We start from the raw sequence: 16,908 nt of genomic DNA, 5'->3' as shown, positions 1-16,908 counted from the left end.
GCCGTGCCTCTACACCCTGTGTCATTTAGACCACGCCCCCCAAATTTTTCGCCACAAAAAGGCATCAGCCAAAAATGCCTAAAGGGGCATTTTCGTCCGATAATTTTCGCTGGCCGAAATTTCAGAGCATCCCTACTGAGAAGTATTATCTGCAGTCTACTGCTTTGGTCTGCTAGAAGGCAGACCAGAGAAGACCCCTTGATGCAGCCAGAGGAAGGTAAGGAGAACTCTGTCTGCCATCTTGGCTGACCTGATCTCCGCGGTATTGCAGAGCCATCAGCGTATTACCGGCCGGGGCGGGACATTGCTGCGGCTGGTGATACGCTGACGGCTCTGTGACGTTCCCGTCCCCAGGAAGCAGCATTAGGATCGCAGCGGAGGACTGTGAGGCCCTTACCGAAGCAACGAGGTAACGTAGGAAGGTGAGTTAAAGTTTATTTGTTTAGTTATGCAGCCCGGGCACAGGAATATGTAAAATTCATCAGTACAGATGTCCTTTATTAATCATTTCCAGCGCCACGGATCACAATGCATTCTTTTAAAGCACCGATGGCTCACAGGAGAACGGGGGGAGCAGCACTTGCGGGTAACATATTAGTTTCCCGATATGGGGGACAGCACAGTGCAGCGCTGCGGCTGATAATTCATTGGGGGGGTCAAAAGAGAGCAGCGCCCGCGGGTCACATATGATTAGTTCCATGATGTGGGGACAGCGCTCTGCGGATGACAATTCATTCATTCCCTGATGTGGGGACTGCGGGGTGAGAAGCTGACAGTGTGCCCGTTGGGGGAATCATTATAGCGCTGCGGCTGACATGTTACTAATTCCCCCGCCATGGTCCCCATGGCAGGTAAGTGGTTACATGTCAGCCGCAGCGCTGATACAGGGTATTCAGTACATTGTGAGCCGGGCAACAATTCACTGAATATTCATTACAGGGGTGTGGAAAAGGAGTGAAACCATTGCAGGAGAAAAAAAAACAGCAATGCCTGCAGCACTGACGTCTTGTCCACAACAGTAAACAAACATGTCCGCAGGTGTGGACGACAGTCAAAAGCAAACAGAAAAACTACTGAACTTCCATCACAGAAAAGAGGTCAGTAAAAAACATATATATATACATCAATGAGGTGCCCCGCGAGGTGTACACACTAGAGCAGTTCATCATTCCGACAGTCCGGAGCAGCAAGAACCAGCGAGTAGGCAGTGCCTGGTGTAAATCTCCTTGTATGTGTTAAAAAACATATGTATAACATGTGAATTACAAAAGTGCTAAACTCGCTACAAACACACTAGATAACCATAAAACTGTAGTACCAGGGAACCCCTTTAACTCCTCTGTACTCATTTTTAGTAGGTTTACACAGTACTCACAACATTTCCGAAACTTGTCAGGCTTAGCAGAAAGAAGGCATGGCCTTCATAGACCCGTACATTAACTATAATTTACGCCAGAAACTGGTGGTAGAATTCAATCTGTGGCACGTGGACAGCCACAGATGGAACACATTTATTAAAAGTCGTGCACCTTTATAAAGACTGGAATGTAAAATGATAGTCTTAAAGGGAACCTATCAGTAGTTTTATGCTGCCGAAACCGTGGGCAGTGGGAAACAATGATAAAAATATTCATAATGTTTAAAAATGCCACCAGGACCCAGGAAATTAATCAGCAGGGTGGGGAAACTGACAACTGCTTCCTGCTCCACCAGTATTGAGTGAAGTGTCTCTCCCTATACACTACTCCCCCCATGACTACTTTCCTAGGTCCTGGCAGCATATTTAAACTATGATTACTCTGAAACACCTGCGCATATCAGAGTAATTCATAACGTTCAGCAAGCTTTTCAAAAGTTCAACTCATCAGGTTCACAGATGTTTTTGAGAAAATTTGGTTCGTGGCAAACAGATTCTACATGAACTGGCAATGCAATAAGCCTCAAAACGCATGTATAACACTGGCTGTACAGCCTAACACTGCTACGGTCAACTGAGATTGTATTCAAGTAGTTTTTAAGTGGTTTAACCCCTTAAGGACCAGGGGAGTACTGGTACGCCTTTGCTCCCCCCGCGCAAATGCCCAGGGGGGTCATCAGACCCCCCCATATCAGCGATCGGCGCAAATCGCAAGTGAATTCACACTTGTGATTTGCGCGATTCCGGGTCATTACGGTTGTCCAAGGCACCCACGATCCCCCTGAAGGGATAGGAGTGAGGTGGCAAGGGTGCCACCCCTCCTATCCCTGCTATTGGTGGTCTAGACGCGACCACCAATAGCAGATCGTGGGCGGGGGGGTTAACTTTCGTTTTCCCCATCCTGCCAACCCACAATAGGCGGGGCAGAGCGGGGAAATGAAGGGGACTGGCGCCGGAGTTCACTTACCCTGCGGGCGAGGCTGCGTGCAGTAGGCTCCCTGGATCTGACGGAAGCCGGTAAGTTGCCTAGCAACATCTGAAGGGCTACAGTCCGAGACCACTATACAGTGGTGTCTATACTGTAGCACTCCAGATGTTGCAAAACTACAACTCCCGGCATGCCCAGACAGCTGTTTGGGCATGCTGGGATTTGTAGTTTTGCAACAGCTGGAGGGCTACAGTTTGAGACCACTATATGGTAGTCTTTGAACTATAGCCCTCCAGATCTTGCAAAACTACAACTCCTAGCATGCCCACACAACTGTTTGCTGTCTGGGCATGCTGGGATTTGTAGTTTTGCAACATCTGGAGGGCCACAGTTTGCAGTGGTCTCTATACTGTAGCTCTCCAGATGTTGCAAAACTGAAAATCCCAGCATGCTGGGAGCTGTAGTTGCGATCCCTCCAGTTGTTGCATAACTACATCTCCCAGCATGCACTTCGGCGATCAGTACATGCTGGGAGTTGTAGTTTTGCAACAGCTGGAGGCACACTGGTTGGAAAATATTGAATTAGATAACAGAACCTAACTGAAGGTTTTCCAACCAGTGTGCCTCCAGCTGTTGCAAAAGTACAACTGCCAGCATGCACGGTCTGTCAGTACATGCTGGGAGTTGCAGTTTTGAAACTGCTGGAGGTTTGCCCCCCCATGTGAATGTACAGGGTACATTCACACAGGCAGGTTTACAGTAAGTTTTCTGCTTCAAGTATGAGCTGCGGCAAATTTTTCACCGCAGCGCAAACTCCTAGCAGGGAACTCACTGTAAACCTCCGCCAGTGCGAATGTACCCTAAAAACACTACACTAACACAAAATAAAGGGTAAAACACTACATATACACCCCTTACACTGTCCCCCCCAATAAAAATTAAAAACGTCTTGTATGGCAGTGTTTCCAAAACGGAGCCTCCAGCTGTTGCAAAATAACAACTTCCAGCATTTCCGGACAGCCACTGACTGTCCAGGCATGCTGGGAGTTTAGCAACAGCTGGAGGCACCCTGTTGGGGAATCACTGGCGTAGAATACCCCTATGCAATCCCTAATTTAGTCCTCAAATGCGCATGGCGCTCTCTCAATTCAGAGCCCTGTCGTATTTCAAGGAAACAGTTTAGGGCCACATATGGGGTATTTCCGTACTCGGGAGTAATTACACTATAAATTTTGGGGGCCTTTTTCTCCTTTTACCCCTTATGAAAAGGAATAGTTAGGGTCTACACCAGCATCTTAGTGTAAAAAAAAAAAATTTTTTACACTAACATGCTGGTGTTGCCCTTTACTTTTTATTTTCACAAGAGGTAAAAGGAAAAAAAGACCCCCAAAATTTGTGATGCAATTTCTCCTGAGTATGGAAATACCCCATATGTGGGCGTAAAATGATCTGCGGACTCATAACAAGGCTCAAGAGTGAGAGCGCACTATGTACATGTGAGGCCTAAATTGGTGATTTGCACAGGGGTGGCTAATTTTACAGCTGTTCAGACATAAATGCAAAAAAATAAATACCGACATGTGACCCCATTTTGGAAACTACACCCCTCACGGAATGTAACAAAGAGTATAGTGAGCCTTAACACCCCCACAGGTGTTTGACAAATTTTCGTTAAAGCTGGATGGGAACATGAAACAAATAATTTGTTTTCACTAAAATTCTGGTGTTACCCTAAATTTTTCATTTTCACAAGGAAAAATAGGAACCCCCCCCCCAAAATTTGTAACCCCATGTGCTCTGCTGGCGCACTACAATGCTCAGAAGAGAAGGAGCGCCATTGGGATTTTGAAGAGAAAATGTGTCCGGAATTGAAGGCCATGTGTGTTTACAAAGCCCCCCCAGTGCCAGAACAATGGACACCCCAACACGTGACCCCATTTTGGAAACTACACCCCTCACGTAATGTAATAAAGGGTACAGTGAGCATTTACGCCCCACAGGTGTCTGACAGATTTTTGGAACAGTGGTCTGTGAAAATGAAAAATTTTATTTTTCATTTGCTCAGCCCACTGTTCCAAAGATCTGTCAAATGCCAGTGGGGTGTAAATGCTCACTGCACCCCTTATTAAATTCAGTGAGGGATGTAGTTTCCAAAATGGGGTCACATGTGGGGAGGTCCACAGTTCTGGCACCACGGGGGGCTTTGTAAACGCACATGGCCCCTGACTTCCATTCCAAACAAATTCACTCTTCAAAAGCTCAATGGCGCTCCTCCTCTTCTGAGCATTGTAGTTCGACCGCAGAGCACTTGACGTCCACACATGGGGTATTTCCATACTTAGAAGAAATGGGGTTACAAATTTTGGGGGTAATTTTCTCCTATTACCCCTTGTAAAAATGTAAAATTTGGGGAAAAACCAGCATTTTAGTGAAAACTTTTTTTTTTCATTTACACATTCAACTTTAACAAAAAGTCGTGAAATACCGGTGAGGTGTTAAGGCTTACTGTACCCCTTGTTACGTTCCTTGAGGGGTGTAGTTTCCAAAATAGTATGCCATGTGGGTATTTTTGCTGTTCTGGCACCATAGGGGCTTCCTAAATGTGACATGCCCCCCCAAAACCATTTCAGCAAAATTTGCTTTCCAAAAGCCAAATATGACTCCTCTTCTGAGCATTGTAGTTCGCCCGCAGAGCATTTTACGTCCTAACATGGGGGATTTCCATACTCAGAAGAGATGGGGTTACAAATTTTGGGGGGCATTTTCTCCCATTACCCTTTATAAAAATGGTAAATTTGGGAAAAAAACTGAACTTTAGTGAAATTTTTTTTTTTCATTTACACATCTGACTTTAACGAAAGGTCGTCAAACACCTGTGGGGTATTAAGGCTCACTGGACCCCTTGTTACATGCCTTGAGGGGTGTAGTTTCCAAAATAGTATGCCATGTGGGGGGTTTTCTGCTGTTCTGGCACCATAGGGGCTTCCTAAATGTGACATGCCCCCCAAAAACCATTTCAGAAAAACTCACTCTCCAAAATCCCACTATCCCTCCTTCCCTTCTGAGCCCTCTACTGCGCCCGCCGAACACATGACATACACATGAGGAATTTCCTTACTCGAGAGAAATTGGGTTACAAATTTTGAGAGGATTTTTCTCCTTTTACCCCTTGTAAAAATTCAAAAACTGGGACTACAAGAACATGCGAGTGTAAAAAAATGAAGATTTTGAATTTTCTCCTTTACTTTGCTGCTATTCCTGTGAAACACCTAAAGGGTTAACAAACTTACTGAATGTCATTTTGAATACTTTGAGGGGTGCAGTTTTTATAATTGGGTCATTTGTGGGGTATTTCTAATAAGAAAGCCCTTCAAATCCACTTCAAACCTGAACTGGTCCATGAAAATTCAGATTTTGAAAATTTTGTGAAAAATTGGAAAATTGCTGCTGAACTTTGAAGCCCTCTGATGTCTTCCAAAAGTAAAAACATGTCAACTTTATGATGCAAACATAAAGAAAACATATTGTATTTGTGAATCAATATATAATTTATTTGGAATGTCTATTTTCCTTACAAACAGAGAGCTTCAAAGTTAGAAAAATGCAAAATTTTAAATTTTTTCATCACATTTTGGAATTTTTCACCAAGAAATGATGCAAATATCGACAAAATTTTACCACTAACATAAAGTAGAATATGTCACGAAAAAACAGTCTCGGAATCAGAATGAAAGGTAAAAGCAGCCCAGAGTTATTAATGCTTAAAGTGAAAGTGGTCAGATGTGCAAAAAACGCTCTGGTCCTACAGTGAAAAATGGCCTGGTCCTTAAGGGGTTACTCTTAAATTAATATCAAAGTTACAGCAACATGCAGTAACCCATGGTAACTAACAACTTGTTTAAAACCCTTTAAAGGGGTACTCTGCCCCTAGACATCTTATCGCCTATCCAAAGGATCGGGGGTAAGATGTCAGATCGCTGGAGTCCCGCTGTTGGGGACCCCCGGCATCTCGGCCTCCGGCACCACCATATCATTACTGCACAGAGCACGCTCGCTCTGTGCGTAATGACCGGCGATATAGGGGCCGGAGCATTGTGATGTCACGGCCCGCCCCTTAATGCAAGTCTATGGGAGGGGGGCGTGATGGCCACCACGCCCCCCTCCCGTAGACTTGTATTGAGGGGGCGGGCCGTGACATCACAAGGGGGCGGAGCAGTGACATAACGATGCTCCAGCCCCTGTATTGCCCGTCATTACACACAGAGCGAGTTTGCTCTGTGCAGTAATGATAGCGGGTTGCCGCAGCGGGGACCCCAGCGATCTGACATCTAATCCGGTCCGAGTGTAGGACAGCTTCTTCTGGGCCAGGTGTGAGTTACTAAATATAGTGATGCCTGGTTACAGATAACTGTCTTTACTGAGGCAGGAGTAGATATTACAATTCTTACAGCACAGATTAAAGAAGATGCAGAGTAATCCTTGGGAGCTCTGTAGACTTGCTGTGACTTGTAGTATTTTACTTGGGACTTTAGACTGAATCCTGAGGCCTCCCACGCTGACTAGGGTTCTGATAGTGTCCAATTAATGCTACACCATCAAAGTATGAACTATCAATAAAAAAATATATATACAATAAAGAATATTTTTATACGGTCATCTGCCACAATTATTGTGAATTTATAGGTTTATATATAATATACAATTGCGTTTGGGCAGGTATTCATTGTATTGATTAGCAATTTACTGGGGACATAGGGGTAGATTTATCAAAACCTGTCCAGAGGAAAAATTGCCCCGTTGCCCATAGCAACCAATCAGCTTGCTTCTTTAATTTTTAACAAGGCCTCTGCAAAATAAAAGAAGCAATCTGATTGGTTGCTGTGGGCACCCTTTCCTTTGCACAGGTTTTGATAAATCTCCCCCACAGTGTGGATGTATTAGGTTATATCCCCTCCTATTTATGCTTCTGCCCCCTGTTTGGCTGCACTGTTTATTTGGTGTTTTTTTTATGAATTATCACTGTTGACTCACCGGGTATTGTTCTCACAGTTAGGAATTTCTGACTCTTCCTCCTGGGCAGGGAACACTTGCAGAATGGTGCGATCGCTTGCTTAAAGAATCACTATAGGCTTCCTGTTACGCCTAGCGCTCCGGGTCCCCGCTCCTCCCCGGAGCGCTCACGGCGTCTTTCTCCCTGCAGCTCCCCGGTCAGTCCCCCTGACCGGGAGCACTGCACTGTCATGGCCGTTGGGGATGCGATTCGCACAGCGGGACGCGCCCGCTCGCGAATCGCATCCCAGGTCACTTACCCGTTCCCGTCCCCTGCTGTCATGTGCTGGCGCGCGCGGCTCCGCTCTCTAGGGCGCGCGCGCGCCAGCTCCCTGAGACTTAAAGGGCCAGTGCACCAATGATTGGTGCCTGGCCCAATCAGCTTAATTGGCTTCCATCTGGTCCCTGACTATATCTAACCTCCTCCCATGCACTCCCTTGCCGGATCTTGTTGCCCTTGTGCCTAGTGAAAGCGTTTTGTGTGTCTAAAGCCTGTGTACCAGAACTTCTGCTATCCACCCTGACTACGAACCTTGCCGCCTGCCCCCGACCTTCTGCTACGTCCGACCTTGCTTCTGTCTACTCCCTTGTACCTCGCCTATCATCAGCAGTCAGAGAGGTGAGCCGTTGCTAGTGGATACGACCTGGTCACTACCGCCGCAGCAAGACCATCCCGCTTTGCGGCGGGCTCTGGTGAAAACCAGTAGTGACTTAGAACCGGTCCACTAGCGCGGTCCTCGCCAATCCCTCTCTGGCACAGAGGATCCACTACCTGCCAGCCGGCATCGTGACAGTAGATCCGGCCATGGATCCCGCTGAGGTCCCTCTGCCTTATATCTCTGATATCACCACGGTGGTCGCCCAGCAATCCCGACAGATCGCCCATCTAACCCACCAGCTGTCGGAAATGTCCACCATTGTGCACCAACTTCAGTCGCAACTGCAGCAGCAATCATCTCCTCCGCCAGCTCCTGCACCCCTTCCGCAGCGAGTGGCCACTCCTAGCCTCCGCCTGTCCTTGCCGGACAAATTTAATGGGGACTCTAAGTTTTGCCGTGGCTTTCTTTCGCAATGTTCCCTGCACATGGAGATGATGTCGGACCAGTTTCCTACTGAAAGGTCTAAGGTGGCTTTCGTAGTCAGCCTTCTGTCTGGAAAAGCCCTGTCATGGGCCACACCGCTCTGGGACCGCAATGACCCCGTCACTGCCTCTGTACACTCCTTCTTCTCGGAAATTCGAAGTGTCTTTGAGGAACCTGCCCGAGCCTCTTCTGCTGAGACTGCCCTGCTGAACCTGGTCCAGGGTAATTCTTCCGTTGGCGAGTACGCCATACAATTCCGTACCCTTGCTTCTGAACTATCCTGGAATAATGAGGCCCTCTGCGCGACCTTTAAAAAAGGCCTATCCAGCAACATTAAAGATGTTCTGGCCGCACGAGAAACTCCTGCTAACCTGCATGAACTCATTCATCTAGCCACTCGCATTGACATGCGTTTTTCTGAGAGACATCAAGAGCTCCGCCAGGAAAAAGACTTAGATCTCTGGACACCTCTCCCACAGTCTCCACTGCAATCTGCGCCTAGGCCTCCCGCCGAGGAGGCCATGCAAGTGGATCGGTCTCGCCTGACCCTGGAAGAGAGGAATCGCCGTAAGGAAGAGAATCTTTGTCTGTACTGTGCCAGTACCGAACATTTTTTGGTGGATTGCCCTATCCGTCCTCCACGTCTGGGAAACGCACGCTCGCACCCAGCTCTCGTGGGTGTGGCGTCTCTTGATGCTAAGTCGGCTTCTCCACGTCTCACGGTGCCTGTACGGATTTCTACTTCAGCCAGCTCTTCCCTCTCAGCCGTGGCCTGCCTGGACTCTGGTGCTTCTGGGAATTTTATTCGGGAGTCCTTGGTGAATAAATTTCGCATTCCGGTGACCCGTCTTGTCAAGCCACTCCACATTTCCGCGGTCAACGGAGCCAGGTTGGATTGCACCGTGCGTTACCGCACGGAGCCCCTCCTAATGTGCATCGGACCTCATCACGAGAAAATTGAATTTTTGGTCCTTCCCAATTGCACTTCCGAAATTCTCCTTGGACTACCCTGGCTTCTACACCATTCCCCAACCCTGGACTGGTCCACTGGGGAGATCAAGAGTTGGGGTCCCTCTTGTTCCAAGGACTGCCTTAAACCAGTTCCCAGTACTCCCTGCCGTGACCCTGTGGTTCCTCCTGTATCCGGTCCCCCTAAGGTCGTTAGGGACTCTGCCTGCCACAGAAAATGCCTCTCCCCCCCCCAGGCAAGCCTCTGTGTCCCCTCATGGCTCCCGTCCTTGTGTCTCCCTGCCCCGTGCCAAGCTTCACCCTCTGCCCTCCCTCCCCATTCCTACTCCTGCTGTACTGCCTGTCATTGAGGAAACCATCCATTCCTTCCCGGTGTCCTCATCCCAGGGGAGGCAGTCACCGGACAAAAAAAAGGGGAGACCTAAGGGGGGGGGTACTGTTACGCCTAGCGCTCCGGGTCCCCGCTCCTCCCCGGAGCGCTCACGGCATCTTTCTCCCTGCAGCTCCCCGGTCAGTCCCCCTGACCGGGAGCACTGCACTGTCATGGCCGTTGGGGATGCGATTCGCACAGCGGGACGCGCCCGCTCGCGAATCGCATCCCAGGTCACTTACCCGTTCCCGTCCCCTGCTGTCATGTGCTGGCGCGCGCGGCTCCGCTCTCTAGGGCGCGCGCGCGCCAGCTCCCTGAGACTTAAAGGGCCAGTGCACCAATGATTGGTGCCTGGCCCAATCAGCTTAATTGGCTTCCATCTGGTCCCTGACTATATCTAACCTCCTCCCATGCACTCCCTTGCCGGATCTTGTTGCCCTTGTGCCTAGTGAAAGCGTTTTGTGTGTCTAAAGCCTGTGTACCAGAACGTCTGCTATCCACCCTGACTACGAACCTTGCCGCCTGCCCCCGACCTTCTGCTACGTCCGACCTTGCTTCTGTCTACTCCCTTGTACCTCGCCTATCATCAGCAGTCAGAGAGGTGAGCCATTGCTAGTGGATACGACCTGGTCACTACCGCCGCAGCAAGACCATCCCGCTTTGCGGCGGGCTCTGGTGAAAACCAGTAGTGACTTAGAACCGGTCCACTAGCGCGGTCCTCGCCAATCCCTCTCTGGCACAGAGGATCCACTACCTGCCAGCCGGCATCGTGACACTTCCCTTGAATCACCTCACACTCCTTCTGTCTCTACTCCACACTGAAGCTCACACTGAGCTCTGCACACAGCAACAACTTAGAGCTAGGCTATCACACCTCTGTACAGATATCCTTTACATTTCTTAAAGGTACAGTGCAAAACAATATAAATTAAAAGACAAAGACTATAACAAATATTAAAGCATCACCCGAGCAGCAGGGCTTAGAGCAGGCACCAGAAGCAATGTTTACCTTACAGGACACACTCCGGTACTGGGACACCGGCTCGCTGTGATGCCCGGCATTATCCCTTTAGACGCTGCAATCAAAGTTGATTGCAGCATCCAAAATGTCAATAAACTATTCCTGGCTGCTCAGTGGAGCTGATCTGTACCACCACAGTAAAATCGCAGTGTCCCGATCAGCTGAGAGGAAGGCGGGAGGGCCCATACCTGCCTCCTCACTGTTCGATCAATTCTCCTATGCTCCAGTCAACCATGGCAGGCTGGAGCAATCGAGCACTGATAACACTGATCAATGCTATGCTATGGCATAGCATTGAAGAGTATATGCAATCAGAAAAGAACATATGTTTATTGGAATTATAGAAATGATATAAAACAGATACAGAAAATCCAGGACATTCCCATCTCTCCCAATCAGGAGGATACAAAAGAAAAGTATCAAATGGAAATGACAGCAGATCTATGAAACCTTGGCAAACAAAAATAAAAATGAAAGCAAGTACAACATATCTAAGTCTCTGTCCCCATTTAAAGGGATTAGTCCCCCAATTCTGAGAACACTTCAGATCAAGAATGGCCTGAGAGTCCATTCAGGGTACCTGCAGTCTGCCCAGAGATCCTACAATTGCCTTAGTAAGGTACTGCATTGTGTTCTTGACCACTTAACAACATAAATTGTAAATGTAACTGTATGTCCTGGTACTTAATGCACCAGGACTTACATTTATGTCCTATGACGCAGAAGAAATGCAATGTCAGGTTCCATGCGCAGTATCCTAGACAGGGGCTCTTTTGCCAGGTTAACTAACAGGGGGGACAGGGGGCCACTCTGTCTCATACATTTTTGGAGAGAAACTAGAAAGAAAGAAAGTCAGTGGTGGGTATTCTGGCTACTGATAAGCTATATAAGGAGAGAAGATTGCATAAAGGAGCCTCTGAAACCCATGGTGCGCAGAATTGCCCATTACCAATCCCACCCCCCATGGTCAAACGCTTTCTCAGAATTGATAGAAATCATTCAGAACTGCTATGACCATGTTTATTGACGTGGTCAATAAACCCTGGAAAAAAACAACCTGCAGGGGGAAATCAGCTGAGGTAAGATGGAGGCCAACCAATCAGCCATACTTTTAAAGACTAATTTGAGGTCAATATTCAATAGAGAAATAGGTCTGGGTAGATCAAGTCCTTCCCTGGTTTGGGTAGCACTTTAATGTATGCTTTTTCATGGATTTAGGGATCTTTTCCCCCTGCAGGTAGGATATCAATAGAGGGGATGAAAAAGAAAAAAAGGGGGCACTCCCTTGTGTAGTATATCAACAGGTGTGTATCCCACCACCACATCAAAGTGATATACTTACCTTATGGAGTTGTACTAGCAAAAGGCACAACTCTATGGAGGGAGTGAAGGATAAATCGTGAACAAGTTGCAACAAGACCTAATCCCACACCTTATAGAAGCAGATTAATAACATATGGATAGACAGTAGGAGGACAAAATAGGTCTTAGAAGCACTACTCAAAACTGGCTTAAACGCGAACACGTGCGATGTACAATGACATTGAATTTACTGTGTATACAGCTGGCAAGCACATTTCGGCACTATCATGTGCCTTCTTCAGGTCAACCAGAGTAACTGATGCAGCGTCTTGATGTGAAGCTGTGCAGTTGTGATCTGTCAGCAAGTGGGGGCAATATCTGGAGGGATCCCCCTATCTGGACCTTGGCGTGCATTCGGTCCATGTCTGTGGGCCCTCTCCACCTTGCAGGGACAAAAGAGACCCAAGAGACCTGGGATAATCACTTTACAGAAATGGAGGAGATCTTTAGCCGGTACCAACTCAGGAACGACGACCACTTGCAAATTGCTCCACCGGGACCTGTTTTCCAGTCTTGTTTTCCTCGATCTTGTCCCAGAGTTGGCGGCATTTCTCCTCCAGGGTAGAGATACTTGCCGTGAAGCCTTCTGCTGCCTCCTCCACCACACATACTCTATGTTCCACCGCCGACAAGTGTGCTTCATGATGCACCACAAATTGTTGTAGTTGATGATACTGAGCTCTGTTTTGTGGTTAACACATTAAAGGACAGTGCACTGTAACTAATGGATCTGGATAGGTTGGAAGTTTGGGCTGAGAAGTGGCAGATGAGGTTCAACACTGATAAATGTAAGGTTATGCACATGGGGAGGAAAAATCCAGGGTGGGATTATGTATTCAATGGGAAGACACTGGGGACGACTGACATGAAAAAGAACTTAGGAGTACCAGAGTAATACGGGGAATACAGTACCCAGAAAGATTATCAGAATTTGGGTTATTAATTCAAGAAAAAAGACAGTGAAGGGACAATCTAATAACTATGTATAAAAATCAGTGTAAAGAGATCGCTCCCATTTTCTATTTATATCCAAGACGGTATCTATTACAATGGGACATCATCTACGCCTAGCGGAAAAAAATTCCTACACTAACGCAGAAGAAGATTCTTTACTGTAAGAGCAGGAATACTATGGAATTATCTACCAGGAGAAGTGAGAGTGCCGGCTGACACAAAGTACAAGTTGGGAGAGAAAGATGCTGATCATGAAAAGTTAGTACATGCTGGTGGAGAGAGACACGAGGATGCCGCACCAGAGGTCCCAACAGGAGAAAGAAAAAAATGTGGGGGTTGTGGTGAGGTTTTATATGCAGTAAGTCAATCATTTAATAATTCAAAATTTCACCTGTCCTTTAAGGGTACAGGGAATTACACCTCCTCCCAAATCTTGTGCTGCTTGTAGGATGTAAGGAAAGGATCTAATCTTACTCAAAATAATACCAGTGCAGGAGGAGTACACTTTCTTGGCTGCTGACAATGCACATGACTCTTAAGTTCACTTAGAAGTTGACTATCACATGTAATTCTAATGTTCCTACCTCCTCCTTACTTTACTGGAGGTGTCAGATTATCTGTCATGCTAAGCACGCAGTCAAAGTAAATATAGCTTGCTCTTCTCTATACTTGATTATACCAGCTCTGTCTGACTGTGTCACTGATAGAAACCAGAAGGACTACATTGGTAGATGTCACCTGTGAGACTATTGATCAGCTAGAAATGACTGTTCCAATTTGAGTAGAAGAAATTGTACCTGTAAGGTCAGTGTCCTTAGCCAACCTTTTGTAAGGTTTTCTTAGGGTACTAACAGAACAAAGTACGCACAGTATAAACAGTTAATCCAGTGGGGAAAAGAAAAATGACTAGGCACGGCTAAATCCTTTAAGGCCAAATCATAAAGGATAAATCACAACCGTGTGCAAATGATAATTGTGGTGCAGAAAACGCTCAGTAGTCCAAAATATATCAGTAGTCCAAAATAAACTCACCGCTTGTGTTTGACTTTAAAAAGTTTTCTACAATAAAATAATATTTTACCTGGATTATCCTTGGTGAGTGCAATGCTGCCTTCTTTGTTATTCTATATTGTAAACATTGAATACAATAAACCGTTAAAAATATGCGCTAGATTTTAGTAAAGGGAGTCTTTAGTGATTACACATGACATCCTGATATTGCCATTAAATGTACAGTTCTTTCACAGAGCTGCTTTATGTCTTTCTGAATGTCAAAACAAATAACATTGAGACTGGTGAAGTTTGAATAACTGGTAACATGCAGTGTCTATTGGTTTGTAACTATTTGCACAGTAGCAATTGTATTTCAGTGGGTATTTACCACAAAAGTTTTTCATGTTTATACATTTTAACAGGAGGGCAACAAAACTGATGTGCTATTCGATTGTTGGGCTGTTATTATTAGTGGTTTGTAGTGTCAAGTATAGAGTATGTTTATAATATGTTTTCCTTTAATGGGGAAGCATTAAAGGATAAGTATCACAAAGAAAAAGTTTTTGATTGCAAGTTTTTGATTGCTCTATGGGAGAGCCGTAAGATTGCTGAACGGCTCTCCCATAGAGCTTTATAGAGGGGGCGTAGCGGCTTCCGCTTTGGGCAGGGGTAGTTATGCGCTCCTGTGCTGGAGAATCAGGGCTCCGTATAAATATTACATTTTATTCACTCATGTCCTAGTAAAATGAGAGCCTGCAGTGAATATTCATAAAATGGGTGCGCTGCATACAGGGCTGGAGGAAAGGAAACTGAGGAACCAGCCTCCCTTCTCCATTGCACAGCAAACCTGCCTTCTTGTGGAGAAGGCACGGTGCCAACAGTTGGAAACATGAAAAATTATTTATAAATTTTATTTAAAAAAATTATATATATACATATATATATATACATATATATATATATATATATATATATATATATATATATATTGAAATGTTAAAAAAAAAAATTCTTAAGAAAAAAAAATAGAAGGGAATCTGTCAGCAGCGATTCACATTTCAAAAACTGACAGTTAGATAGCGGTACGTGGTACTTATCATATATAGTCTATTCTGCACTGAATTCTGCACCCCAGAAGGGCAACATGAAAAAATTAGAAATCTTTCTTTATTTATTAAAAAAGGAAAAACTAAAATATTGTATTGACCTAAGTATTCAGATGCTTTAGTCTGCACCTTTGGCAGCAATCACAGCGTCATCTTTTTGGGACTGATGCCACAGGGTTTGCACACCTGGTTTGGGGATTTTCTGCCATTCTCTTCTGCAGATCATCTCAAGCTCTGCGAGGTTGCATAGGGACCGTCAATGGATATTCATTTTCAGGCCTCTCAAGAGATGTTAAACTGGTCAGATTCGCCCAGCCGTTCTGCCGCAATTCGCTTTTTATGCAAATGAGGGCATTGGGGCATGGGCTCCGAACAGAGCTAGGGGGCACGCTGACGTCCTCTTTGCCGGGTGGGTGCTCCGCCCAGCTCATCAATATTCATAACCCCCCTCCCTGCTCTTGCATCCATTTAGTGTGCGGAGCGCCTACCTGGCGAAGAGGACATCAGCGTGTCCCTACCTCGGCTCGGAATCTGGATGCCGTAAGTATAGTTTTAATCAGCATCACCTGCACTACAAGCCTGGGTGACCGCATTAGTGCGGGTGATACTGGTGACAGATTTCCTTTAAGCATCATGCTAGGGGTGTTTTTTAGCAGCTGGGACAGGACGCTGAATGGAACATAGTACATAGAAGTTCTTAAATGGGCACTCTCTAAAACGAATTTTTGGTATTGCACTCTTTATGGTAAATAAAAAATATTTCTAATAAACTTTGCTTAAAAAAAAAAAGTTTTCTATTTTTGTGTGTTTTAAAAAGCTGCCACTAGGTGTCTCCCTATGTGTCCAGAGCACATTTCCCCCCATCTTTTGCACAGATTTTGGACTCCTGCTTGCCTGGCAGAAGTCCAAACACAGGAAATGCAGCCTGGAGTGCTGAGGGGTGTGTCCAGCTTTATCCAATCATAGATCGTCTCACACTTAACTGCCGTTTGCTGTTGGTTGCAGTGTAAGGGAGGTAGTTCTCCCCTGTATGGCTTCAGATGATGTCAAACCTGCTGGGTAACGCCCCTTCCCAGTCTGTGAACCTGAGCAGAAAATACAGAGCAATATAAAGATGGAAAACTAAAAAATTATTAAAATAAAGGCAGGGAGTGGTTTATCATGATGGGGCAGTGAACTGGGAGGATTATAACATTTATCAAGTTAATGAGAATTTCTCTTTAACCCCTTGCCGCAAATGGAAGTTCATTAACATCCATCTGTGGCTCCCAAGGTATGACGTGTGCCCTGCAGGTGAGCGTGCATCATACCCGGTGGCTATAAGCAACCAGGACCCACGGCTAATGCCGGACATAGATGAGCGGGCAGATGTCAGGCATAAACTCTTTAGACGCGGCGATCAAAGTTGATCACCACATCTAAAGTGATGTCCCAATCAGCTAGAACGCATCAGGAGGGTGCCTTACCTGCCTCCTGCACGTCCGATCGGCAATTGATTGCTCCAAGCCTGAAATCCAGGCTTGAGTAATCGACCGCTGATAACACTGATCAAGCGCTGCGGAATCTGTAGGCGCTATATAAATAAATAAATGCATTGCAATGCAATGGCAGTGATCAGTGTATTGAATCAATGTAATGCATGTTATAGTCCCCTATA

This window comes from Hyla sarda, chromosome 1 (genome assembly GCF_029499605.1).
Source record: "Hyla sarda isolate aHylSar1 chromosome 1, aHylSar1.hap1, whole genome shotgun sequence".
In the NCBI taxonomy this organism is placed as follows: domain Eukaryota; kingdom Metazoa; phylum Chordata; class Amphibia; order Anura; family Hylidae; genus Hyla; species Hyla sarda.
This window is presented reverse-complemented; position numbering follows the sequence as displayed.